General features: G+C 56.7%; 1 protein-coding gene across 2 annotated transcripts in view; it reads left to right on the top strand.

Moving 5' to 3' along the window:
• Positions 1–2,518: 2,518 nt before the first annotated feature.
• SEMA5B (semaphorin 5B) overlaps positions 2,519–25,918 on the top strand; it is a 115,506-nt gene continuing 92,106 nt past the window's right edge. The window contains exon 1 of one of the 2 annotated variants that reach the window (XM_089331810.1): positions 2,519–2,771. The gene's annotated coding sequence lies outside the window, so the exon portion shown is untranslated. The remainder of the gene's footprint in view (positions 2,772–25,918) is intronic. The other variant, XM_051818991.3, reaches the window with a different exon arrangement.

The raw sequence follows: 25,918 nt of genomic DNA, 5'->3' as shown, positions 1-25,918 counted from the left end.
GGTGGTAATGGGGCCAGCACTCCAAGTTTTGTTCCAAGTAAATGACTTGGAGGCTGGAACCAGGCTGGGCTGGCCAAGCCCCAGGAAATGTCTGGAGCAGGTGACAGGCCGGGCTAGTAAAGAAACTGCCCTTCCAGGGCAGAACCTGGCCTCTGAAGCTCTCCTGCATTGAGAGCTCTTGAGTAATCACCGGTCATCAACACAATTCTGTAGATGCAATTAGGATGAATTAGTCCAGTGTGCCAAGTGGCCCGCTCCTCTGTCTGTGTCTCCTAGGCCATCTTCCCCTCTTGGCTCCTACGGCCCCTGAAAAGCAAGCTTTCCTTCTCCCTGTCCCCAGGTTGGGAGTCTCCTCGCTTCTCTTCCTGTGCCTAGCTCCCGCCACACTCACTCATAATGTGGACAGACAGAGAGCCGGGAAGGAGCCTGGGAGATGGTGGGAAAGAAGGAGAAAATGATCCCCACACAGCGGGGAGAGAGAGGGCTTCACGGGGGTGGGGGTTGTGTGAAGATGGAGGGGGTTTGATATCCTTCTGGGGAAGAGCTGCGGCTGACAGGGCCACGAGAAGGCACTTGTCTCCCCTCTCAGCCAGACAAGTGGGAAGCCTTCCTGCTGCTTGCCTGTCCCTGTGGTATCTGGGATGCTTTCACATTTCTGTTTGACAGGGACAAAAGCACTTGAGCCATCACCTGCTGCTTCCCAGGGTGCACATTAGCAGGAAGCTGGAATTGGAAGTGGAGCCGGGATCTGAATGTAGATGCTGTGATGTAGGATGCAGGCATCCTAAGTGATATTTAACCACTGTGCCCGATGCCTGCTCCCACACATTTTGTTTAGCAAGGACAGAAACACATGCCAGAGTTCTGCAAGAACTAGGGATGTGTGTGTGTGTGGGGGGGTACACTCATAGCAGTGGGGCTTCCACAGTGGAGATCAAATACCTGCCCCTCCCAGCCTGGGACTCTGGGAGAAGGGGCTCCCCCAACCCAGATGTGCAAAATGTTAGGTTTGCCCTCCACACCCAGCATTGCCTTTGCTGATTCCGGGGCGCAGGCCAACAGGCTGGGATGCCCTGATGTGCCCTTTTCTTCTACTTCTCTGTCGTCACGTCCAGAGTGTGCTTTTACCTTTGCAAGTTCCTCTGCGGCCCAGTCCTTATGAGACTCAGCATTTCTGTTGCCCCAGGAGCTCTTTCTCTCTGCACTCTTGTGCTCCCTCGCTCCTTACAGCATCTCATACACTCCTCGCTTGCATTCAGCAGGCACCCTTTGATCCCCAGCTTCCCGGCCCAACTGCTTCCTCCCACTTTGGCTCAGAGGTGGGGCTGGCGGCCCCGGGCCCTCTCTGAGGCTTTAGCTCCGCACTCTGCTTTCTCCTGCCTGGGCTTGCGGTGTAGACTGCTCCACTCGGCCTTTGTTCTAACTCTCCAATTCCTAGCACCCCGCAGAAAGTCCTTCCACCTTCTCCCTCCTCGAACTTATTAATTTCCATCGCACAGTGCTCTGTGGCTCCCCCTCACAGCCACACTCTGCCGCTTTCGCGGTGCGGGTCCTTTGTCTTACTCTCCCTTTCTTAGGTCACCTTTTTTTTCTTGCAAGTACCGCTGTTGTTCGGCAGAGGGCTCCCTTCGCAGCCTCCCGCAGCCCGGGCAGCTCGGATGTGCAGCCTGCCCCTCGCTCTTTCCCTCCCGCCGTCCAGCCTTCCCAAAACACCCGCTCCCACAAACTTGGAAGCAGCTCCGCCGAGCTCGTGGGCCCGCGCCGAGCCGGGGACGCCCCTTCCCCTCCCCGCACCACCCGTCGCCTGGGCGTCCTCCCGTGTGGGTTTGCTCACTGCTCCTCCTCCGTGTTCTTCACAATTCTGCAGGGTGCCTGTCGGCAAGCCCAACGCACAGCCGAGGAAACTCGGGCTCAGAGAGGTTCTCTCACGAGGCCCGACCAGCGAGCCTCACCACCGGGCGGACCCGCTGTGGCTTCCCCACCATGCCTGGCAGCCTGGCCCCATCGCTGCCGCTGCAGTTCGTCGCAGAGCCCCCAGTTCCGTGCGCGGTCCTCCCCACCTGGGGTCCACAGGCAGGAAGACCGCTCCGGGCTAGCGGGGTTGGGGCGTTCGCGAGCCCGGGGCAGGGGGCAGTCAGGTGCCGAGATGGGGGCAGCCAGACGGCGAGGCAGGATGTGGCAGAGGCGGCGGGCGCCCAGGGACCTGGGTGTCGCCGCTAAGGATGCCGGCGGGGCGGGGGTGCCGTGCGCCCTCCCGGGGACGCGCGCTGGGCACGCACTGCGCCCCCTCGCGCTGCCTGCGCGCCCGGGCCGGCCGGTGCAGCGCCCGCCGCCGCAGGTCCCCTCCAGCCCCCTCCCCTCGGCGCTCGCGCACCCCCCCCCTGCTCTGCCCTCGCTCCCAACTCCTCCCCCTGCGCCGCGCCCTCCCTCCGCCGGCTCCCTCGGCCTCCCCCTCCCAGCTTCTCCGGCGCGCCGGGTCGGGAGCTAGTTGGAGCGCGGGGGTTGCTGCCGGAGCCCAGCGCCGCCGAGCCGGGCGGGTCGGCTGCGCGTCCAGCGGCTGGCTGCCGGAGGAGCCGAGCGCAGCGGGGTCGGAACTGCTCAAGAGCGCCGAGCCAGGGGTCGGGGGTCGGGGGCCGGGGGCCGGGGGGCCGCTCCAGCGCGGTGGCCCCATTCCCGGACGGGCCGCCGGCCCGCCTGGCTCGCCCCTGCCGCTTCGCGCCGCCGGGAGCCGGGAGCCGCCAGGAACCCGCACCTGCGCCCGAAGCCGGGAGGTGAGTCCTGCGAGCCCCGGGCGCTTCCCCCGCACGGGCTGGGGCTGCGAGTTGCAAACTTCAGCAACTCTGGTGGGTAGAGGGGTGGAGGCCCGGGGGCGCCCGCTGAGTTGGAGACAGGTGGGGAGGCTGCGGGCACGAGGACCGGGTGTACACGGGCTCCTGTGCCTCCCGCTGCCACCTCGCCTTAAGCGCCCTCGGCAGCACCGCGTTCCCGCCGCCCACCCTCCCGCTCGCTCGTTGGCTCCGGGTCCCGGTGGTACTGCGCCCTCCCCGGGCTGCGGTCAGCGCGTGGGGGGCTGCAGCCGCGTGGAAGACGTGGGGCCCGGGCCTGGAGGAGCACACGCCTGGGAGAGAGTGGGGCAGAGACGCCGAGACTGTCGCGGAGCGGAGCCAGGTCTCCGAGAGGGCGCGCGGGCAAAGCCGAGGGAGCCAGAGCGCGGCGGCGACGCGCGTGGGCACGCGTGGCCCGCCCAGAGCGCGAAATCTCCCCCTCAGGGCGGTCCCCGCTCGGCCGCCGGCGGGGCCCCCACGCGGCTTCTTCCTAGACCCTCTTCCAGATAACCCTGTCCAGGCCCTGCGAAACCCAAACTCTGCCCGCCAGGCCCCAGACGCGGCGGCTCGGGGCCCCGCGCTCCCGCCGTGGTCGGCGGATTGGGGCGCGGCGGCGGGAACCGGGGCCGCGAACGGCAATCTCCTGATTTATTTTTCTCATGGTAATTTGTCTTTGTGGTTGGGGCTGCCCATTCACTTTCCGCTCACGTCGTGCGGGAGATCCAGCGCGCAGGGAGGGAGGCAGCAGAGGGGACCCGGGCCCCAGCGGGGCGGGATCCGGGAGGGAAGTGGTCTTGGGACCCCGCGGAGGATGAGGGCGCCGCCGAGCGCGCCGGGCCGAGCGGAGTGGGCTCCTGCGCTGGCCGCGAACTTTAAACCACTGGGAGGACCACCTGAAGCGCCGTGCCTGGCCCTGGTCACCTACCCGGGCTCACGCCTGGCGCGAGCGGGCCTCGAGTCTGGAAATGGGGGAGAGGTCTCTGTCGGCTTCTGCCGCGACCCTGCCTTGCGCTCTGGCCTGTGGGTGGGGCGGCGGGACAGCCAACCTGCCTCCCAGGCGCGGTCCCGCTGGGGTCTCGGAACTGGGCTAGGGCCGGGAAGCTCGCGGGCGCCTGGACCCCACCACGAGGCGACCATCTCCCGCCCTAACCCTGCGGCTCCTGGCGAATCCAACCTCTTTCCCCGTCTCTCTCGAGCATCTCACCCCCCAACACACACAAACTCCAACCCCATCTCCTCATACCCCCCATCCCCATCCACCACCCTCCCACCCCGGCTTGCCCTTGCCTCCCGACCCGGCTGCTGCCACTTTCTCTGCACTTACCCTCGCCCTCCTCGCCCTCCCTCTTGGCATTCGCTAGTGGTCTCTCACCTTTTCGGGATGGGGATGGATGACCTTGAGGAAGGGGCAGAGAGGAACTTGAGCCTTGGAACTGGGCTTCACCACCAGGGAGAAAGGGGGAGGCAGATTAAAAGCAGCTTAGGAAGAGGCCACCAGGCCTGCCCCACGGCTAGGTTTCCAGCAGCTGAGAAGGGGGGTGAAATAGCCAGAGAGAGGGTCCCCACAGGGCTGTGGCTACTGCTGTTGGCCTTGACCTGGGAAGGTAGGGCTGCCTCTGGCCCTGTGGGCTTGGGGAAGGTGTGTGTGTGTGTGTGTGTGTGTGTGTGTGTGTAGGGGAGAGGGGCACCTCCTGTCTGCATCTGTACAGCTGCCGCCACCTGGTCAGGAAGGAACGGCAGATCTTCCATCTCTTTTCTCTTTCCAGGAAGGCCGTGCCAGAGCCTTCCTCCTCCAGAGCTAACGACAGCCACCATTATCATCACTGTGGGCATCCAGCACTTCATAGGCAGTGCCCCATGTAGATGCTGGTAGATACAAAGAAGTGCTGGGCGGAGAGGCGCTAAATGCATCAGTTTGATCCCCCAAGACACTTGGCTGTGTCTGGGGAGGAGATACACACAGGAAGCTGTATCAGCAGTAGGAGGCAGCAAGGGCTGCACGGCACACGATGATGTGAAAAGGCTCCAGAGAGGACTGGGCAGAGGGGGAGCCGGCAACCGTTTCCCCACTGACTGGATGGGGAGAGTGAGACAGGAGAAGGCGCAGAGTGGGAGGGCTTCCCCTCCCACTTCTCCTGCTGAGAGACTGGAAAGGCAGAAAAGCCCTGAGGTCCAGTCTTGCTCTACGGCTTGACCCTCTCAGTGGGGACTGGGGGAACCCAGGAAACTTTCCTGTCTCGGGGAGCACCTCCTGGTTTGTTTGGAAGCTCCTCCGTTAGTCGCTTCCTGCTGAGGCCCAAAGCTGGGAGAGGGCTTGGCGACTGTCCCCGTCAGGGGAATCATAGATGCCCATGGGGGCAGGCAGCTAGCGGTAAGCTGCCCGAGCAGTAAGAGTGGCCTGATTTGGAGACAACTGGGTGGCCAAGGTCAGCTGGCCACATGAAGTGGTCCAAACAGAACCAGTGCACAGGCCTGGTGCGGTTGGAGCCCCTGTCTCTATAGATCAGGAAATGAAGATGCAGGGAAGTGATGTCCTTGACATGGAGGTACATGCTGTCTTGTCTCGCCATGCCTTGGGGATTCGTTCGGGTATCCCACAGCCTGGGCCTGCCCGTGACCTGCTGGCCCCAGGCTCCCCCTCCCACTCAGGGCCCACTAGGAGTCTTCGGTGGGAAGGTAGGTTCCTCATGTTGGGAACCATCCTGTCTTATACACATCGGAGCATTTCCCATCCATCGACACATCTAGATGCAGATAGAAGGTGGAACTCGGGTCTCCTGCCTCCCTCCTTCCCCACTAGGAATCCAGTGGGTATAAACCAGCTTTATTCTTTACTAAAAAGGAAAAAAAAAATCCAGCCGTGTCTTGTTGCTTCCCCCAAGATAGCAAAGCCGTATTTGAGGGTAGGATGGGAGAAAGATCGGAAACTCACATGGGATGGTCAGGGATCCCAAGGCTCATCCCAAAAGCATGGCCTTGAGTGTGGGCCTACGAAGGGGCAAGGGGACCCCAGTGAAGGGCAGCTTTTACGGAACAGGAGCCTGACAAGGCTGGGGTTGGCCAGTTGGGCATGTGATGCTACCTGGCCCAGGAGCTTAGAGTATTGACTGTGACCCTCCTGTCCTTGGTCTTGGGTACCTCCTCCCATGGAGGAAGTGGACAAGATAGCAACCCAGACTGCTACCCGACAGTCAACTGCTTCACTCCTTTAACTAAGGACTGAGATGGTGGAATGGGCAGGGGGGAGAGGACGAGATCCCAGATGGAAGTGCACGATACCTTGGCACACTGCTCCGGAGGGACCAGGCTGCCTTCTGGCTCCTCAGCGCCTACTCCCCTGGCAGCAGCCTGGCTGATGTTGCTTGGGTATAGGGTGAATGAGACCAACAGTGGCAGTTCCTTGTTCCCCGAGAGTCTGCTATATGCCAGGCTCTGCTAGGATCCGTGGAGACAGCTGTCAGCAAGACGTGTCTCTGGTCTCCCCAGATGGAGGGGAATTGGCATGGGTCAGTAAACGTAGCGACTCACATCCTGGGATGACTCTGCGTGTGTTTTGCCTGTGGGTTTGTCTGGGTGGCCTGACAGCCAGTGGGGATTGGTCCAGAGGACTTGGGCTCCAAGGTTTGAGGGGAAGGCTGGAAAAGCTCAAATTCTACCGCCTTTACTGTTGCCCATTCTAAGCTCACATTCTTCACCCATGAAGCAGGACTGAACACCTGCCTCGTACCTGTGGTACCGAGAGGCAAAGCCAGGCACCTGGAGACCTGGGGCTGACAGCCACTGGGACAGAGAGGGTCATCCGTGACCTTGATCACTGGCCTGTCTTCATTTCCCAGGGATGTCGGGGGTGTGTGTTGACAATAGTCACTTCTAGTGAATGAGTTGTCTTTACATCCTATCTCTGCATTTGCGTTTAGCCTTTACTAAGTTGGCCGTCCATGTATGACCAGAAGCCAAAGCAAGTGTCTTGACCAAAGGAGTTTCCCTGAATTGACAGAAGTGAGTGTTTTGTAGCACGTGTGGACAGCACCTGGGGTTCTCACTGGCGCACCTTCCTCTCTGTGACTTCTACCTTAGCTGAGGAGATGGTTCTGACGGGTAATCTGAAAGTGGATCTTTGTGTCCACCATTCTGTATCTCAGAGGGATCTGCTCCAAGACTGTCCCTCTGGAGAATTCCCTTATAACCTACTTGACTGCTAGGAAGCGGCAGGGAGAGGTTCCTGCTGGGGGCAGAGCTCTGAGAGGCCGGGGGGGGGGGGGGAGGGTGCAGGGTGTTCTGTGGCCCTGCCATGTCCCTTTTCTTCCCCTCGTCCCTCCTCTCCCCTCCCCTCCCCTCCTCTCCCCTCCTCTCCCCTCTCCTCCCCTTCCATTTTAGGGTTCTGATTTGATGAACATGAGAGAAGAAAATCCAGCCTGGCAGAGTGAATCCTGCCCTTGAATCCTGTACCAGAAGGGGCTTGCCTATAAGAGTTTATGACACTTGGTAGCTTCAGCGTGCACAGCCAAAGACGATAGTTTCCTGTCCAGTCTGCTGCGGGGCACGGTGGGACTGGCAGGAGGGAGCCCTGGATGGAGGAGACGGGGCTTGGGAGAGTTTGACCTTGAGCACCTGGCCACACTTGGTTTGTGTCTCCTCCTCGTGCTCTGTGAAGCAGAACAAGGCCTCCATTGGGTCCCCCAATACATGAAAGCTTTCAAGGCAGCACTGCTGTGCTAGGTCCCACCATGACTGCCCTCATCGATCTGTGTTTAATTAGGATGACTTCATCAGACTTGCACCTGCAACTCATTTGAATTTGAAGCCCTGTCGATCTGATCAGACGGTCTTTGCATTTGCACCAGGAATGTCTCTGGCTGGCGTCTTCTGTGATGGGGAAGGTTGGCACTTAGAAGGTGGTTGGTGACCATCTGTTCTGCCTGTCCCCTAGGATCGAATTAGCTGAGATAGATTTGAATTACGAAGGGAGGAGGCTGGATGAGAACGAGGAGGGTTTCCTTACTTGAGCCCGCCTGCCAAACCATCCGATTTTTCATCTATGAAAATGAGGTGGGCGGATGAACCCGAAGGACCATCCCGGGCCCTCTGTGGCCGCCTGTGAGTGGAGACTGGAGTCTTGATTTCCAGGAGGGCTTCCTTGACTTTCTGTGTGGGTCGTTGTGGGGCATGTTTGGTGTCGGGCTAGCCCCCAGCCGCCCCATCACTACTCCACTTGACAGCCGGTCCTCACGTCTTCAGAAAGTGTCTTCTGCTTTTAGCCTTTGCCTGAACTGGATGTCGTTTGGCAGGTAAACTGGCTGTTTGTAGAGATGGGCGTGTGTCTCAGTAGACACTTACACAAGGACGCAGGGCCGTGCTGAGCTGTGTATTGTGGTGGGCTCCTCCGATTGTCTGGCTCTTCCTCTGCTGCCCAGGGAGGTAAATGGCTTGGGGTGGGGGGGTAGCAGTTTAGCTCCATCTCTACTTGTCAGCACACTGCTCCACCTGAGCCACTGCTACAGCCATTGTCCTGAAAGCCCCCTGGGGGCCCCAACCGTAAGGAGTCCCAGAGAGCTGCAGGTGGCCCTTAATTATTCAGGGGTGGATGGATCCAGGCCTCCTCTCTCCCTTCTTTTGGTGCCCTGGGTAACTCTATATCTGGCGGTGAGAAGCTGGGAGATCTTATCAGTTAATACCAACTTTTGTTCCCAGCAACCTGTTCCCTCTGCTTGGCTTCCCTCAAGGCGCCTGAGGGGAGTGGGGTGTGCTCCGAGAGGCCCCTCGCAGCCCAGCAGACTGCTCTTAGGGTTCACAGGTTGCCCTGGTGGCCAGTGTGCCTTTCTCTCCAAAAGCAGGACAGAAGGGGAAGATCCCACCCACCCTGGCACATGTGAGGTCAGGTCCCTGGAGCATCCCCAGGACCCTGGCTTTCTTTCCTGTTGGCAGAGTCTGTCCTTTGAGTTTCTGGAGTCAGCTGGGACCCCAGGTGCCAGGAGCCTGCAACTACAGAGCACTTGACCTTGTGGGAAAAGCTCCCAGGCAAGCCAGGGCTTCTGTGAAGGTCCTGCCAGGCTCAGGGTCCTTTTCCCTGGGCCACTTGTCCCCTTTGAAGATGTCTGCAGCTCCCAGAGTGAGCCTTTCTTCATGTGCCGGGCCCAGTCTAGTGAGAAGGCTCGCTGTGTACAGGGTTTGCAACCTCAGGTTCGCGTCTGCCCGCGGGCCACGGCGGCTTGGTCCAGCCCAATGCCTAATTCACTGGTACCTGTCAGAATTACCTGGCGAGACTTAAACAGCTCTCATCCCAGACCTCAGTCAAGTCAGAAGCTGTGGGGGTGGGCATGGGTATTTATTTGGCGCTTCTGATAGGCAGCCCTGGTTGAGAGCCACTGACCCAAATCTTTCCAAGGCTCCAGCTGGCCTCCCGCCAGTGGCGTGCAGAGTCTCGGACGAGCCTTCAGCCCTTCAGAGCAGCCGGGGCCCTTCTAAGCGATCCCAGCTACAGCTCCTGGCGTTCAGATCATAGCTGCTGTTTGTTTTCCTGTATTCCGAGTTTAAGGACTTGCTCTTAGAAGCTGATGGGAAGAGCTCCTTTCTGGTCATTTTTTTCTTCAAAAATACTTTGATGAAAGTAAAGCATATTTAGTCAACACTTATGGGTGTTTCCTCTTAGATATGTTTGCAACACAACTGATGTCAGCCTCTCTGCTGTTTTGTAACTGCCCTTTTTCATTCAACAACATACTGTGATTGTTGCCCTATGGTTTTCTTCTAAAACGGGCTTGTTAATGGCTGCCTGGTATTCCATGATGGAGATGGACCATAATTTATTTAACAAAGCCCCTGTGGTTGCACATTTAGATGGTAAACCATTCTTCACTGTGATAAACAATGCTGCCGTGAACATCCTGGCAGATAAATCTCTGTGCCCAGCGATGATGACTTTCTCAGAAGAGATTTCTGCGAGTGTTAGGCTTCTTTGCAACATGGACCATTAGGGCTGTGTTTCATTGGCTTCCTAGAGCAATAACAGGTTTGTAGGTCCAGGGATGAGAACGCAAGCTACTTTCCCTGAGCTCCTCCGAGGCTGCCTGCCGACCGCTTGCCCTACCTGACTTAAGGTTAGGCTCCCTCCACCCAGCTTCGTCCCAGGCCCCTCCTCCGGGTGACCTCCAGATGCTGTTGCTGGCCTTTCAGGAAAACACCAGCTCTCTCCTGGCCTTGACCTCCAGCAGCCTTGGCTTTTTTCCTTTCCTCCTCGTGCTTGCAGCTCCTGAGCTGTTAGCACTCAGTGCCTTCAAGCTGCTGTCCTATCATAACAGCTATTATTTGCTGAATGACAGCCATATACCAGGGAGTCTGCTAAGCTTTTTATATGCATATTTATTTTAAAATTATTTTAATTTATTTTCTTTGAAAGGCAGAGAGACAGAGACAAATCTCCCATCCGTTGATTTCACTCGCTCCCCAAATGCCTACCAACTGCTAGGGTTGGACCAGGCAGAAGCTGGGAGCAGGCAGCTCAATCCAGGTCTCCCACACACGTGGCAGGGAACCAAGTACTTGAACCATCACCTGCTGCCTCCCAGGGTGCTACATACATCGTGTGAATGCTCATGTGCTTTATGTACACTCATTATTTTGTCCTCACTTTCCACATGAGAACGCTGAGCGTTTGAGAAAGAAAACCATCTGCCCAAGGTCACACAGCTCGTTAGCAGTGGGCCTGGGACCCAAATCCAGAGCCTACACACTTGACCAATGCGTGTGGTTTTTTTTTTTTTTTTTCATCTGCTTGGGGACCACTTGGCCCAACAGGTTGTTCCCAAACCTTCCCTCCACAGCCTGTGGACACTTCTGCATCAGCAGAGGGGTGCGCCTCGCGCAGGGCTGGCAGGAGGGGGGTGCTGTTCCATCAGAGCCCCTTCTGCTCCTCTCTCCCTTGACTGTGTCCTTGCCACCCTTCTCCTAACCCTGGCTAGGAAACAGCTCTTCCCCCTCACTGACCAGCTGCCAACATCCCGGCGTGCTTGCTGCTGCACAGGTCCAACTTATGACAGCTCCCCCAGCTCCTGGGAAGCGTTTGGATGCTCCTGCCCCAGGATGGATTATAAAGCTGTCAAGGGAGGCTTGCTCTCATAATGAGGGGATAGGCAGACTGACTTCTGTTGGAAGTCAAGTACTGCTTAAGGTGCAGGATTGGAAATATTCCTGCCTCTCTAACATTGTCATTGCTGAGAAGATTGAGAAACGGCAACCAAAGCCTCCCTTCTGATGTGATTCTGACCATGACCAAGAACTAGGGGGCGATGGGACAGGACGCGCACATGGAAGAGGCCACGTCAGCCTGGCGTTGATGACGGCCCAGAAGAGAAATGACATGCCCAGAGACCTCTCTGAGACTGCAGGAAGTCTGATACATGATTAGAGATTCCAAAAGGGAAGACGGTTTGTGGCAGGTGCGATTCTGAAAAACGAAGCTGCACATTTTCATCCGTGGCTCGGGTGGAACTGGAGTAAGCGAGCTTATCACATTTGTTGATGACAAGGCCATGATGGGCAGCTTCTCTAAAAGACAGAAGAAGGCTTCAAAAATGATCTCAACAGCCTGGAATGCTGAGTGGAAACTAACAAGATGAAATTTAACAGGGGCAGATGGAAAGTCGCATTTAGATTGCAGAAATTAATTACTGGAGTTCATGAGGGGGTTGGGGGTGGGAGCAGACCTGATTTGGCTGAGATCCTGAGAGGAAGATCTGAGGGGTTTAATTGCACACAGCTTTCACAGGGGACGACAGGGTGAGGAGACTGCTTGGGGCTGGTGTATGACGCAGCGGGTTAAGCTGCTGCCTGTGACACCGGCAGCCCATGTTGAAGTGCCGGTTCAAGTCCTGGCAGGTTCTGCTCCCAATCCAGCTCCCCGCCAATGCATCTGGGAGAGTAGCAGAAGGTGGCCCAAGTGCTTGGGCCCCTGCCACCCATTTGGGAGACCTGGATGAAGTTCCTGGCTGCTGGCTGTGGCCTGGTCGAGACCTGGCCATTGTGGCCACTTGGGGGAGTGAATCCACATATGGACACTTGCTCTCTCGCTCTTGCTCTCTCATTTTCAAATACAAATCCATAAAACCCAACACCATCTTAAATGGCCCTAAGAGCAGTGCTAGCAGTGCTGGGTCTTCTCTGGCTGTGCTGTGATGTAGATTTTAGATGAGACTGACCAGCTCCGGAGGGCTCCGTGGAGGGCTCTGGAGGGGGTTGGGAAACTCTGCCACAGAAGTGCTGCTGAGGCCGGCGCCGTGGCTCAATAGGCTAATCCTCCACCTTGCGGCGCCGGCACACCGGGTTCTAGTCCCGGTTGGGGCACCGGATTCTGTCCCGGTTGCCCCTCTTGCAGGCCAGCTCTCTGCTATGGCCAGGGAGTGCAGTGGAGGATGGCCCAGGTGCTTGGGCCCTGCACCCCATGGGAGACCAGGAAAAGCACCTGGATCCTGGCTCCTGCCATCGGATCAGCGCGGTGCGCCGGCTGCAGCGGCGGCCATTGGAGGGTGAACCAATGGCAAAAGGAAGACCTTTCTCTCTCTGTCTCTCTCTCTCACTGTCCACTCTGCCTGTCAAAAAAAAAAAAAAAAAAAAAAAAAGAAGTGCTGCTGAAAGGAGCCGCTCTCTCTAGGGAGGGAGAAAGTGCTGGGGCCGCAGTGGCCGGCTGCCGAGGAAGGAGGACTGCCTGCAGACGAGCACATCGCCCAGGAGAACAAGACGGCTCTTCGATGGAAGGTACTGGAAGCTGGACTTGCTTCAGAATGAGCATCTTCCCAGTGAGTGGGTTCTAGGGAATCTGACTTCTGCTCCAGCACTGGCTGGCAGTCCTGCTGCTCAGCTTTTAGGGGCCTCCTGCCTCAGAGACAGATGCCCCCGGCCCTGCCCAGCAGTGTACCTCCATCTCTATGTGGCTCTGAGGCTGGAACACGCTTTCTCATTGCTCTTGAGCTGTGATTCTCAAAGTGAGGTCCCTGACCAGGAGCAGCGGCACCACCTGAACTTGTCAGTATTGCACCTGTTCTTGGGCCGTAGCCCAGACCCACTGAAGTAGCAGCCCCGGGGGTAGGGCCCGGCCACCTGTGCTTCAAAAGCTGAACTTTAAGACATGCGTTTGGACTATGTTAGGTGGTTCTTTCTGTTGCTGGATGCTTGTGGCACTTATTTGGAACTCAAAGCCTGCAACCCTTTATTAGGGCAATAGTGTAGAACGTTGGTGTAAGCATGAACTTGGGAATGAGACAGCCTTGGGTTCAGACCTGTCTTGGCTACATTTTGATGGAGGGTTTTAGTCTCTGTTTGTTTTTAATTATTGTGAGATAGGGTCAGACAAGTTTCAGGGGGCTTAAGAGAGGTCGGGCAGCTCGTGTAGATGCAGGTTCAACCCTCCAGGGGGCCTCACCAAGCCTGATCTCCCAATGCCTTGCCCTCAAGATGTAGCTTCATCTGCTGAGACTATCACTTAAAAGTCTTGCAGTCGGGGCTGGCGCTGTGGCACAGCAGATTAAAGTCCTGGCCTGCAGTGCTGGCATCCCATATGGGCGCTGGTTCTGGTCCCGGATGCTCCTCTTCCGATCCAGCTCTCTGCTATGGCCTAGGAAAGCAGGGGAAGATGGCCCAAGTCCTTGGGCCCCTGCACCCACATAGGAGACTCGGAAGAAGCTCCTGGCTTCAGATTGGCACAGCTCTAGCTGTTGTGGCCATCTGGGGAGTGAGCCAGTGGATGGAAGACCTTGCTCTCTGTCTCTACCTCTCTCTGTAACTCTGTCTTTCAAATAAATAAAATGAATCTTTTAAAAAAAAGTCTTGTAGTGAAAACATCTTATGGCAACCTGTAAAAGAGAGAGAAAGAGAAAGGGAGAGAGGGAGAGAGAGAGGAAGGGAGAGAGAATGCTCTCATCCCCTGGTTCCTTTCCCAGATGCCTGCAAGAATGAGTCTGGGCCTGGCCAAAGCTGGGAGCTGGGAATTCAATCCAGGCCTCCCCCAAGGCTGACCTAACCACATTCACAGGGTGCACATTAGCAGGAAACTGAGGTTGGGATGGAGTCGGGGCTGAAATCCAGGTACTCCAATATGGGCTGTGTGCACCCCAACGAGTGTCTTAAGCACTAGGCTTTCATTAGGTGAGAAGTCTGAGTGGCAGGTGCCAGGCAGGCGGGGGATGCAGATAGACCCTTCCTGGAGATGCAGGTTACTGGAGTCCCCACCCAGTGATCAGCTGGTGGAATTTTGAGCTCAGAGGCAGAGAGCTCTTCTCCCTACAGGGGTGCATGTTTGCACTTTGGGCAGCACCATTTAGTAGAAGGCTCTCACATTCCTGTGAAGTCTACTTCTCTCCCTTCGGGTCCCGTCTTTTCTCTATGGGGCAGTTCCAAGCAGACCCTCTCCTGTGCCACCGCTCTGCACACACTGGAGGCTGATCAGCCTCCCACCACCTCCCAGCTTCCATTTGGTGCCTTCTGGGCACAGTACTCTGCACATCCTCCCACGTAGCTTTTTTTTTTAAGCTTTATTTATTTATTTGAGAGGCAGAGTTACAGACAAAGAGAGAGGTCTCCTATCTGCTGGTTCATTACCCAAATGGCTGCAACGGCTGGAGCTGAGCTGATCTGAAGCCAGGAGCCAAGAACTTCTTCTGTGTTTCTCACATGGGTGCAGGGGCCCAAACACTTAGGCCACCCTCTGCTGCTTTCCCAGGTGCATTAGCAGGCAGCTGGATTGGAAGTGGAGCAGCTGGGACCCATACAAGATGCCAGCCACAGGTGGAGGCTTAAGCTACTACGCCACAGTGCTAGCCTCCTCTCGCGTCTCTTCAATTGAGGTCACCAGAGCCGGATCTCGTCCTTGAGGGGAGGCCTGTCTGCCCCACCCCGCTCCGTCCCATCTCCACATGTCCTGCTAACATAGCCTCGATTCTCACCTGACGGCTGTGGACAGCCACGCGGCCCTGGCTAGCTAAGACCCCAGGGATCTTTGCTATAAGCTGTCACTCAGCCCCATCTTCCCAGCATTGTCTCTGCGCTTGCACTAGTTTGCTGGGACCACAACCCTGGGTGGCGTGGCTGAGAGGGCTTTGCTTTCTCATAGCCTGGAGGCTGGAATTCTTGAATTCTGGAGTTCAAGGTGTTCTTTGGGTGAGATGGCGGTGCCTGTTCTATGCTCACTGGTTTGCTGTGAGTCTCTGTTGTTCCTTGGTTTTTGGAAGCATCAAAACCGAATTTCTGGCTTCATCTTTGCCTGGTATTCTCCCTCTCTCTGCTGGCATCTGTCCCTAGATTGCCTTGTTGTGTAAGGACACCTGTCATGCTGAGTTAGGGGCCCTGGTCCCACCACATCTGCAGCAATCTGATTTCCAGACAAGGTCACAATAAGGTACTGGGGGCAGGGGGACTTTAACTTGATGCATTTGGGGAGGGGGGACACTGCTCCTCCTATGACAGAGCTTCCTGGACTTTCCCCCTCTTTATTATGAAAGACAGAGTTACAGAGAGGCAGAGGCAGAGAGAGGTCTTCCACCCACTGGTTCACTCCCCAGATGGCCACAATGGCTGGAGCTGTGCCAATCTGAAGCCAGGAGCCAGGAGCTTCTTCCAGATCTCCCACATGGGTGCAGGGGCCCAAGCACTTGGGTCATCTTCTATTGCTTTCCCAGGCCACAGCAGAGAGCTGGGTCAGAAGTGGAGCAGCGGGGACTAGAACCTGTACCCAGATGGGATGCCAGTACTGCAGGTGGCAGCTTTACTGGCTGTACCTCAATGCCAGCCCCAACTTTTCCTTTCTGATTTTGAGTTCAGTCCATCTTTCCAGCTGATTAAGATATTTCGGATCCTGTCTCCATCACCCTGGGTATCTGCCGTTGCTCCCGCCTTCAAATGCTTCCCGTGGATAGCTGCAGGAAATTGATAAGATGTGGAATGGGGGGTTCCCTGGCTGCTTGCTTCAAAGGGCTTGGGGAACCCTTGGGGTACAGCTCTGCTACCTGCTGTGTGTCCTGCGGATCCTGCAGCCTTGCAGCTTCCTGTCTCGGGCTTGTGTGCGACAGTTGCACCGAGATCCTGTGAGCTTTTTTGTTCAGGATCAGGGCTGCGGGCATGCACCCAGGTTCCCACGTCTCCCGGCGCAGTAACCCCAACAGCACTTGACGGCCACACCCATGCCGTGCGCCTCTGGTCTCTACTTCCTTGCCCAGTGCCCACCACTATTTTGAAAAGTGTTTTGTCCTCCAGTGTGCCTCTCTGTGGTCTGTAGAAGCCACCTCGGCGCCTTTCTGGAAGCAGGGACTGCACGGCCCCCAGTGCTTGCCGGGATTCCTGTGGGGTCCATGGCTGTCCTGTTCCCCTGTTTCCTGGGTGGGGGGAGCAGCTGGAGCTCTCACAGCTCTGTCACCAGCCTCTGGTTGGGGGTGGGTGGGTGAGGGGCAGGACTGCCGTGGGGCTCCTGGGCTGGTGCAGAAGTGTGAGTCTGGGATGCAGGGGTGGGGCTTTCCCAGGATGCTGAGTGATTCACAGCAGGGCTAGTGTGTCGAGAGCTTGTGCCGTACCAGGCCATACAAAGAGCTAGATAGGGGTGGCCATTTAGCCTAGTGGTTAAGGCCATTAAGCCACCAGTTGAGACACCTGCATCTCAGAGTACCTGGGTTCCATTCCCAGCTCAGGCTGCTGACTCCAGCTTCGTGCCAGTGCAGATCCTGGGAGGCAGTGGTGATGGCCACCTACAGGGGAGACCTGGATTGAGTTCCCAGTTCAGGGCCTCGGCCTCAGCCCCAGCCAGAGTAGGCATTTGCAGAGTGAGCTGGCGAGTGAGGGCTCTCTGTGTCTGTCTGTGTCTTTCTCCTTCTCAAATGAAACAAGAAAAGAAGCTCTGTGTGCTTTAGGTCATGGAAGCCCCCCTCCCCGAAGGCCTGGTATCCCTGCCCCCATTTCACAGATGGGATGACTGAGATAAGGGAGGTATTAGGAAAACCTTTGCTGGTTCCAGGCTTCCCGACTGTGTGGATCAGAGGCCCTTTCTCCTCTGCTCCTTATGTGACCTCATCCCGGCTCCAGCCTGTGCACCCCATACAAAAACATCCTCCTGCTGTTGGGGCTGTGGCTCCAGGACCCTGCCCTCCTCCACAGTGGTTCTCCCCTCACCTGCCTTAGACCATGGCAGTTCTGGGAGGCTCAGCCAGAGCCCGGGGAACTGGGTGGAGCGTGGAGAAGGAGGGCAGGGTAGGAGAGGCAGGGTGGGCAGAGCGGCTCCCGTGGCCCTTCTCCTCGGCAGGCGGGATGAGGGGAGGGCAGACTCTCCTTTTGGCAAGATGGCTGCCACTCCTAATTAACCCGTGGCTTTAATTACACTTCACAGCCGTGGCCTGCTGGGAGAGAGGGTTGCTCGGGGACTGTCACAAGTGTTCCAGGCGTCTGCCTCTGAAACTCTTCTCTTGAGAGGCTGGGGCTGCGGGGGATGGGGTGGGGGTGGGGCTTGGCGGCAACTGTCCCTTGTCTGCCCCTCCCTCCTAGACTGCAGGGGTGCCCTCTCCTGGCACTCGGTGCTGTGGTTCCCGCAGGGGCCCTCAGGGAGAAAGCCCAGGGTGAGCAGATGCCCCCAGTCCCAGCAGGCGGTCTCAAATAGTCGTGAGCATGGGTGAGGACCTGCTGGGGCACCTCGCTCACTTAGCTCACTTAAGTCCTCGTGCAACTCAGAAGGAGCCGCGAGCCCCCGGTTGACACCTGCAGGTTAGGAAGCTCACTTGCGCCCCACTGCTGAAAGCGGGGAGGGAAGCCAGGCCACAGTGAGCTGCGTGCTCTTCCCTCCCTAAAGTGGCCTCTGAGGAGTGGACAGCTCGCTGTGGGCGCCGGACAGAGCCAGAGAAAGGCGTCTGGTGATGGTGGGGAGGCGGCGCCTGGCAGTCACGCGTCTTGGGGATGTGCATTGTCCGGCTGGGTCCCACTGCTGAGTCCTAGCAGGGGCAGGGGTGCTCAAGGTCATCTGTGTCCTGGGGAGGTGATGGGGAAACTGCTTCTTTAATAGTTAATATATTACAATTATATAATTATAAATTAATTATGTTAAATATAAATAGAAAATATAAATATTTTCATTTTATTTGAAAGTCAGAGATCTCCCATTCTCTTCATAAATGCTCCCAACAGCCAGGGCTGGGCCAGGCCAAAGCCAGGTCAAAGTCTCCCATGTGGGTGGCCGGAGCCCAGCTTCTGGAGCTATCACTGCTGCCTCTCTGGGGCCCCCACCCTGCCCTGCCGCCCTTGGCTTCTGCTCTCTCTCCCTCTGTTCCCTCCCCACACCCCACTCCTGCACTGGGTCCTCGGCTGTCCCTCTCTGTGGACTCCCTGGGGCAGCAGCCAGAGTGCGTGCTGAACCCTCCAGCCCTCCGTGAGGAGCCGGTGTCCTGGGCGTGCATCTACTGCATGTGTAACGGGAATTCACATTTGATGTGCTTTGGGCCAGGGGCTTCAAATTCAACAGGAAGGGCCTGAGGCAGAGCCTGCGTCCTGCGGAGGCTCCTCCTCCAGCTGGGCCTGTTATTCAGGGTTCCAATGTTCTTAGGCAAACTCCAGATTCCATCTCATCTGTTCCAACGTGCCCAGGGGATCTGGATATGTCAGGGCCCCGAATGAGCCCCGAATGTCCCATGCTGAAGGCACAGCTCTGAACCTGTACGGTGTGACAGAGAGGCTGGATGGGCCGGGGTGGCTGTGTCTTGGGGGCTGCTTGTGCCAGGCCTTCTGTTCTGGAACGCGGTTCGTCAGTCCCTGGGGGACATCCCAAGAGTTGCTCCTCACCTTAGGAAAGGAAACCTGGGACTCTGGCAGGTCAGTAGCCAGCTGCAGGTCATGCTCTCATCTCCAGTGGGGGCGGGGTGGTGAGCGGGCAGCTTGCAGGAGGAAGGGGTCAGCGGTCCCAGGAGAAGGCCTTGCCAGCATCCCCTCCCCTCTGTGCGTTCAGGAAACACCTTCGGGTCTCGCGGTATGCAGGGGGCGGGCTCCCCAGACAAGAGCCCTGGCCCCAGTGGCAGAGTGCCCTGGCCGTCCAGTCTCAACACCAGCCAGCTTCATGTGTCATAGGCTTGGGGTGGGGGTGTGGGGAGGGGGTCTGGAGAGGTGATGTCTCAGGAGCACTGATGGAACTCCCTGTCCACTCGCGGCAGGTGGCAGCCCAGTGCTGGGGAGACCCCCGAGATGGCTGACACAGCCTGGTGCCTGATGGGCCGTGGAGGTCAAGGGGTTTCAGTGGCTGAGTGGCTTTTGTGCATTGAGGGTCCACCCTTTGAGGCACTAAATAAACCAGCTGATTTTTCTGTTTGGGCTTCTACTTAAAAAAAAAAAAAGATTTATTTATTTGAAAGGCAGAGTTACAGAGAGAGGGAGTAACAGGGAGGGAGAGAGAGAGAGAGTGAGCGAGCTAGCTTCCGTCTGTTGATTCACTCCCCAAATGGCTGCAACAGCCAGGGCTGGGCCAGGCCACAGCATGGAGCCAGGAGCTTCTTCCAGGTCTCCCACATGGATGGCAAGGGTCCAAGCACTTGGGCCATCTTCTGCTGCTTTTCCCCAGCCATTAGCAGGGAGCTGGATCGGAAGTGGAGCAGCCAGCACTCAAAGCAGCAGTGATATAGGGTGCTGGCATCACAGGTGGCAGCTTAACCTGCTATGCCATAGTGCCAGCCCTTGTTTGGGACTGTGCCAACATTCTGCCTGGCTCCAAATTCAAAGCCTTACCCAGTGATTGCGTTGTGGTTGAGAGTGTTTGCGGTGAACCTGAGGCTCACAGGGCTCGGCCGGACCTGGGATGACATCAAGTGCAGACGGAGGAGCTGGGATGCAGAGGCTCCTGGGGTCCTGGTGAACTTGGTGTCCCAGCCAGGCAGGTCCTCCTCGCTGAGTGATGATGGACCTTGACCAAGGCTGGGCCCCTCCTGCTGCAAGGAGGTTCAGGGTCTGGAAGAGAAAACCCATGAGCTTTAGTGTCTTCATAACCTGGCGATGATATTTACATCGCAGAGTGACAGGTGAGAAGCCAGGGTTACCTGGCCTCAATCAGGTGGGGAAGCAGAAGTGCGAGGAGGTGGAAGCATTTCCATGTCAGGATTCCTGCAGCCCCTCCCCTTCCATGTCCCGTGGGAGAGAGCTGGGGGCTGGTGTTGGGGTCCAGGATCAGAGCAGGTCCCCAGGGTTCACCTGCTCAGACCTCTGGGCTCTCACGGCTCTCGGCCTCCTTGATGTTCGCATGCGCCTGCTCATTCACAGCCTGGAACCCTGACCCACCTGCTCCTCCTCACACTGACCTCACGTCCAGTACTCTCGCATGACAGGTCCTGACCTGAGCACCTGCGTGTGCAGACTCTGCTGGATGCAGGAGAGACGGGGTGAATACAGCACAGCTCTGGCCTCTGTCTCCCAGGGTGGGCGGGCACAGAGCCAGGTTCATCTTTGTGTCTCTGCCCAGCCCAGTGCTGGGCACCAAGGCCTCAATAAACACAGAGGTAAAGACACAAAGCACCCCCTTTCTCCTCCTTGTGTCTTTCTTTCACTTCGGGGGTGGAGCCGATTCTCAAGAAAGGAGTCCTCAATTATGTGTTTCCAGCGTGGGGTGGGGTGAGGAACTGCGGTCCTGCACCCCCGCACCGTTTCTGGGTCACTTGCTGAGTGGTAGTGGTTGGAAATAGAGCAGGGGAGGTGGGTGGGTGCTCTGTGTGGTCACCGTGGAACGGCATTCTCTCTCTCTGACACATGAGCGCACACACACGTGTGAACAGACTGTAAATCTTTTTTTTAAGATTTTCTTTATTTATTTGAGAGGCAGAGTTACAGACAGAGACAGGGGAGACAGAGAGAGAGGTCTTCTGTCCACTGGTTCACTCCCCAAATGGCCACAACATCCAAAGCCAGGAGCCAGGGGCTTCTTCTCTGTCTCCCATGCTGCTGTAGGGGCCCAAGCACTTGGGCCGTTTTCTACTGCTTTCCCAGGTCATTAGCAGGGAGCTGGATCAGAAGAGGAGCAGCTGGGACATGAATTGGCGCCCATAAAGGATGCCCTCACCGCAGGCAGAGGGTTAGCCTACTTCGCCACAGCGCCGGCCCCGAGACACTAAATCTTACACAAACACAGGGTGGGAGGGGGGAGGGAAGATGGTTTGTCCTGTCTGTGTACCCAGGATAACCGACGCCTGCAGAGACCATGGTGGCCCTTCTTAGCGGCAGTCCCTTCTTGTGGACACCCGCACCTGTGTTCTTCTCCAGCAGGAGGTGAGGAAATGAAGAAAGGGGAGAGTGTAGCCCCCACTCCCTGGAGAGAGGAGAAGGGCGTGCGGGCACGTTTGATAGGAGGCTGGGTAACGACTCCCTTTCATCCGGGGCTGGAACGCTCAGCCTTGACTTCCTGCCAGCGCTCTGTCCGCGAAGCAGTTGCCCTGCCGTGGGCCCACTGACTCCGCGTCTTGCACAGCCTCATTGAAAACTGGGTGGTATTGATGGAGCAGGCTGCTCTGAGGAGCTCGGGTTTCCTCTGCCCAGCAGCCCAAGCCACATCAAAGGTGCACCTGCAGGGGGGAGGGGGGTGGCAAGGTGCTTCCCTGGAGGCCATCCGTCTCTGACCCCCAGCCTTGGGCAGCTGAAAGCCTCCTGAACCCAGGGCCCAAGGGAGACCGCTGTTGGTCTCAGTGCTGCCTGTCACAGGGATGGCTAAGCCTCCTGCCTCCTGTCTCCAAACAGGCCCAGTTTGACCCTTCTGGAAAAGCCTTCACCCAACCCAGCTGGCCCCTGGATTGTCTTTTTTTTATCAGTGCAGGGGTCCAAGGACTTGGGCCATCTTCCACTGCTTTCCCAGGCCATAGCAGAGAGCTGAATTGGAAGAGGAGCAGCTGGGAGTAGAACCAGTGTCCATATGGGATGCCAGCACTGCAGGCAGTGGCCTTACCTGCTACGCCACAGCGCCAGCCCCTGCACGTGGATTTTGACTCAGGAACTTTAAGAAATGATCCTTTTACGGTGGTGTGTGCCTGTTCTGGTTTTCCCTTGTCCAGTCTGCTCCCTGGCCCTTACTGAATGCTTGTGGAATTGGAGTCATCTTGCTTTGATGTCTGTAAGGGGAAGAACCAAGGTTTTCGCTGAAAAAATGTCCAGCAGCTGTCACTGGGCTCTCCAGTGAGGGTGGGAGTGGCCCTGACCTTGTATCCCACCCTAGAGACCCCAGGGGAGGGCTGGGGTCTTTGCATGGCAGAGACAGCCCCAGTGGCTGTCTAGAGACCCCTTGTCCACTTGTTTTGTCTAACATTTGACCATGGCAGGCTTTTTTAAAAAAGGATTTACTTATTCTAAAGGCAGAGTGACAGAGAGAAAGAGAGATAGACAGATCTTCTGTCTGCTGGTTCTCTCCCCAAATGCCTGCAATAGCCAGAGCTGGGCTGGGCTTAAACCAGAAACCTGGAATTCCATTTGTCTCCCATGTGTGTAGCAGGGGCCCAAGTGCTTGGGTCATCTTCCAGTGCTTTCCCAGGCACATCAGTGGGGACGCTGGATTGACTGAATTGGAAGCAGAATAGCTGGGACTTGAACTGGTGCTCCGATATGGGACGCAGCATTGCAAGCGGGGGCTTAGCCCTCTGCACCACAGCACCAGTCTTTGCTCCTGGAAGCTAAGCCCTGCCCTACCCCCACACTGAGTGGGCAGGTAGCAGGGGGGCAAGAGCAAGACCTGCATGTGTGGAGACAAGGATGTGCCCAAGAGGGTGTGCTGGCTTGCCCTGTGCTCTGAGGGCTCGGGAGACATGTAGGAGTGTTCTTCTCGGTCTAAACATCCCCACCTGTCATTCCGCATGCCTTTCTGGGGTGGGAAGTTATCCTTTGTATCCTATTCCAATTATTCCATTGCTGTTTGCTCCCAGGGATGCGGAGGGGGGCGGGCACCTCTGCCAGTGCAGCTGGGACTGTAGTGGGAGGGCGTGTTGGTGGCACGGAGCAGCTGCCCCTGTCGTCTGCTGGAGGTGGCGGGGGGAATGGGAGGGGATGTGCAAGGTGCAGACCTGCTCATGGGTGAGGAGGACTATCCCGGGGCTCCTGGGCCTGGGGGCCGCTCAGCATAGAGCATTAGTTTCCGCAGTCAGCACCAGGCTCTCTCTGGCCCGGGAACACGCAGAGTGCACATGGCTACCCCAGACCAAGTGCCCTTTTGTCCCGGTGTGGGGGTGTCATATTCTGGTGGCCACGGATCCCTGAGTCCCTGTCCATTCTCTCTCCCCATCTCCTCACCCAACCTCAGCCTTTTACAATGATGAAGGGATCAGAGCTGAACATAAAACGAAGACCGTCTCCTAAGGGTGTGACAAAACAGGGTGGGGCGCCAGTCACAGAAGGAGTTTGTGCAGTGGAAGCTGGCGAGGTGGCGGTTCCTAGGCGACAGAGGGGGGGTCCCTCCAGCCGGGGGGGACAGTGTCTTCCCAGCATCACTGCCCATGCCCTGGCTGACTCCGTACCCTGATGCTGGGAGAGTGGGGACTAGGGAGGGGGAGGCCGTGGGCAAGAAGGGGTCACGTCGGGGAGCAGTGGAGCCAACTGGCAGGAGAGGATGGGGGGCCTCAGGCGCCGTTACTGGGGAGTGGGAGACAGGCTATACTTGGTCCAGAACTTCTGCTGTCTCTCTGATGTTTCATGCCCATCTTCCTGAAGGCAAAAGAGGGTGCAAAAGAGAAGCCCTCGTTCCTTGAGGCCTGGCTCGCCATGCAGAGAGCTTTTCCTGCAGAACTCCTGGACACTTGGGGACGCCGTGTGATGCGGCAGCTCACCGGCCTCACCAGGGGACCTCAGAGGAAAGACAGAGGAGCAGCCCCCGCCCTGTGAGTGACACTGGCCTGCAAACACCTCCTGCTATTTGCTTGGCATTGTCATCAGCAGCTGGGGCTGGCGGGGAGGCATCCAGCCTGGGGAAAGGGGTGGGCGCGGGCCATGGCAGATCCCCGCCTGCGCGGAGCAGGTCCTATTTGTAGTCTGTGCACTGATCCCCAGCTCTCCAGAGAAGCTGGAGTGCATCAGTGCAAATTCAGAGTTTTCTAACGAGCTTTCAATTGGCCCCTTTAGCAAGAACACTGTAAAGTTGTCCTCCGCTGTGTTTGTGTGGCTTTCTGTAAAATGCGTGACACGCGTCCCTGCCCTGTTAAACCGAGGAAGGCAAGCGTAAATGTAACCTTTTCTTGATGTCCCAAGGGTGCGTTTGGGACCTTCATTAGTGTCCCGGGCTATAATTCAGTCGGGCGGATGGGACGACTGGCTTATTCCAAATGGGCCCCTGGGGTGCGTCGTGTTTGTGCCTGCTTTTGAGTTTTCCGGGCTGCGATTCTTGCTGACGGAAGCGGAAGCCCCTTCTCGCTAGACACACTGCACCTGCCCAAAGCAAGATTTTTTTTTTTCCCCACTTTGCATTTGCATTTCTTATTTGTGCTGGGAAAGTGGGTAGCGGAGGTTTTGTAGTTAGGTAAGGCACCTTGAACATCAACTTCCATCACCCACTCCACACCCCTCCCTGGCAGCAGCAGCCCTGGGGTGGCCCGGCAGCTTTGAAGGGCACGGGGCGCTTTCCCAGGGGCTGAGGTACAGGATTCCTGGGATCTGACAGATGTCTGGAGACCTTCTTCCTCCCCTGCCCTGCAGAAACGCCCCGGCCATTCTGCAGGTACCCAGTCAACAAGGTGGGCCACCCTCGTCGCGCTGGTGGCCAAATGATAGCTTCAGGAACTTTCTTTGGGCAGAGGCTCTGCCAGCAATGGCAGAGAGGGTAGCTGTGGCCTCATGGTGGTGGACACAGTGGGCAGGGAGTGGGGAGACCTGAATCTGCATGGTTTCTCTGGACCCCGAAACCTCCTCTTTCATGAATGAATGATGACATTCTCTGTGGCTGAAGCCTCTTTGTATAGAATTGGGGTTTTGGTTGCTTGCAGCCACTATAATGCCAATGCGTAAATATTGAGTGCAGGAAGTAATAGTGAATAGATTCTGGGTGGGGTCTGAGGCTTTACTCAGCGTCCTATGCCACTGCGCTTGGGTTGATGTTTCGGTTGCAAAGCAGGGGTTACTTCTGCATTGGATTTTCCGGGTGGGCAGCCACTGCTTTTCCCTCTCCCTCACAGCCCCAGCACTTTTCACGTGCCTTGCACTAGCTCACTGGACGTTCAGACACTGTTCCCTTGACTTGAACTTGACTTGTGTGCTTCTGCAGTGTGCACGCCTCTTCCTGTTGGCAATCAGCACGGGCTTGTTGCTCCTTACCTGTCAAGTTTATTGGGATGTGAAAGGCACGCCTCACATTGTGGGTGCTAGTGATTTATTTTTGGTAGTGCTTCCCAGCTTACGAAGTGCCACATTATCAGTAGCTAAGGAAATTCAGAGGCACTTTGGAATATTTAAAGAAAATGGAATTAAAAGGTAATTTTATTTTTTGGGCTATTTTTCTTTTACTTGAAAGGCAGAGTTACAGAGAAGGAGTGGGGGGTGGGGTGGGGTGGAGAGAGCAAGATATTTTCCATTTACTGCTTCACTCCCCAAAGCCTCATATCAGCCATGACTGGGTCAGACTGAAGCCAGGAGCCAGGATATCTATACAGGTCTCCCAGGTGGATGGCAGGGCCCCTGGTACTTGGGCCATCATATGCTGCCTCCCAGGCACATTAACAGGAAGCTGGATCAGAGGTGGAGGTGGGACTGGGTCTCAGGCACTCAGATATGGGTGCAGGCATGCCAAGTGGTGCTTAACCTGTTGTGCCACAGTGAAGTCTCTGGTACCCAAAATTTTGAAATCATACATTTGAGGGACCTCCAGAAATTCTTGGGAAAATGCATATCATGAAAAAGCTATATGTGGATTTCAAAGTGGGTTTGTTTGTTTTATTTTTTTGGTACCAAAATAAACTTATCTGTTAATTCCATTTTCCCACAAATATTTTGAAGTACCCTCATAGATAGACCTGAGATCATCACTAATTTATGCATAAAAAACCTAAGATAAGTAGATTTACATGAAGTTTAATTTCTTAGCTAATTCTAAATACATTTAATTTTGAAATGGCTTTCAAAGCACTTTATCATGACATAAA

Source organism: Oryctolagus cuniculus, chromosome 4, assembly GCF_051225735.1.
Source record: "Oryctolagus cuniculus isolate XC-2025 breed Fujian yellow rabbit chromosome 4, ASM5122573v1, whole genome shotgun sequence".
NCBI classification, from domain to species: domain Eukaryota; kingdom Metazoa; phylum Chordata; class Mammalia; order Lagomorpha; family Leporidae; genus Oryctolagus; species Oryctolagus cuniculus.
This window is presented reverse-complemented; position numbering and strand designations above follow the sequence as displayed.